Source organism: Mus caroli, chromosome 16 (genome assembly GCF_900094665.2).
Source record: "Mus caroli chromosome 16, CAROLI_EIJ_v1.1, whole genome shotgun sequence".
Taxonomy (NCBI): domain Eukaryota; kingdom Metazoa; phylum Chordata; class Mammalia; order Rodentia; family Muridae; genus Mus; species Mus caroli.
In genome coordinates this window covers 29,691,679-29,693,328 of record NC_034585.1, presented here as the reverse complement: position 1 = coordinate 29,693,328, position 1,650 = coordinate 29,691,679, and positions in this window count along the sequence as shown.

Here is a 1,650-nt window from a genome sequence, read left to right as displayed (position 1 = left end):
CACAATCCACCAGTCCCTTTAACTGCAGCATGGTGGGCTCTGAAGGCTCCATCCCCCAGAGCTGCTGTGCTTCTGGCCCACTGCAGTCGGGAGCACCAGTGTGATTCAGCACCCTGAGTGTTTCTGCGGGTTGTTTTTAAATAGTGTCAGGTCCCGTAAGCAGACCTTGAACTTGGTTCTGGTTCCAATGCCTGAGTGCCTCCCTTCCCTGGTGGCACTATGCCTTCCTTCCCTGGTGGCACTATGCCTCCCTCCAATGTCTTTAACAAATCCCAGCTGTCCATTTACTTTCTGTGACTTATCTTGCTTCCTAAAGCTTATATCATCTGTAGGATTTAAAGGGGCTTCCTGGATCTAGTCGCTTCCTAAAAGTCAGCAAGAGACTGATGAGTAATCTTACATTTAAAGAGATCCACGGATATTAATAGGTAATTCACAGAGAAAGGGAACATGAGTGAGTTTACTTGCTCCTTGTTATTTGTGTGTGTTTGTGTGTGTGTGTGTGTGTACACATGTGAAGTTAGAGGACTTTTGGGATTTTGTTCTCTCCTTCCACCATGGGTTCCACAACTCAAAATCAGGTTACCAGGCCTGCACAGTAAACGCCTTTAACCACGGAGTCATCTACTTGGCCGCCCTTTTCTGTTTGTTTTTGAGACAGGCTCTTATGATGAAACCCAGCGCGGGTTGACCTGGGACCTACGCCGATCCTCCTGCTTTGGCTTCCGGAATGCTGAGATTACAGACATGCACCGGCACTCCTGGCTTCAGCTTACTTTTTATTTACTTATTTTACAGCGGTGCTGAGGGTTCGAATCCAGGTCCCATGCCTGTTCCCACTGCAACATCTTATCCAGCTCAAAATACTTTAAAAAATGTGTTTATGTGTCTGACTATTTTGCTTACACATACGTCTGTGCACTGCATGTGTGTGGTGATCACAGAGGTCAGGCGTCAGATCCCCTGCGAATGGAATGACAGCTGGTTGTGAGCTGCCATGTAGGTGACCGCAAGAGCAGTAAATACTTCTAACCCCTGGGCCATCGCTCCAGTCCCACAACTTACTTTCTGAGAAATCTACTTACTCGGGAGAGGCATGCAAACAAAAAACTCCCACCACGCTCTACCACCAGGCAGTCTGGGAAGGGCCAGGGAGCTGCTTATGACAAGGCCACAACTCTCACTGCTGGTGGAACCACTGAACAATCTCACAGTCTCCATCACGGCCCTGGAGCTCACTACCCACAATGCCTCATCCAGTCTTGCCAGTGAGAACATCGCACACACCCAGATTACTGCTACAGTGGCTGTAACTGCTAAGGAAGGCCAAGAACCAAAGCAACCAAAATTCTAAGTAAGTTTCCAAAAATTGTCTCGTTTAAAAAAAGGGGAACAGGCCGGGCGTGGTGGCGCACGCCTTTAATCCCAGCACTCGGGAGGCAGAGGCAGGCGGATTTCTGAGTTAGAGGCCAGCCTGGTCTATAAAGTGAGTTCCAGGACAGCCAGGGCTATACAGAGAAACCCTGTCTTGAAAAACAAAAAAAAGGGGGGGGAACAGAAGGACACATGCTCCACTATGTTCATAGCAGCCTTATTTATAATAGCCAGAAGCTGGAAAGAACCCAGATGCCCCTCAACAGAGGAATGGAT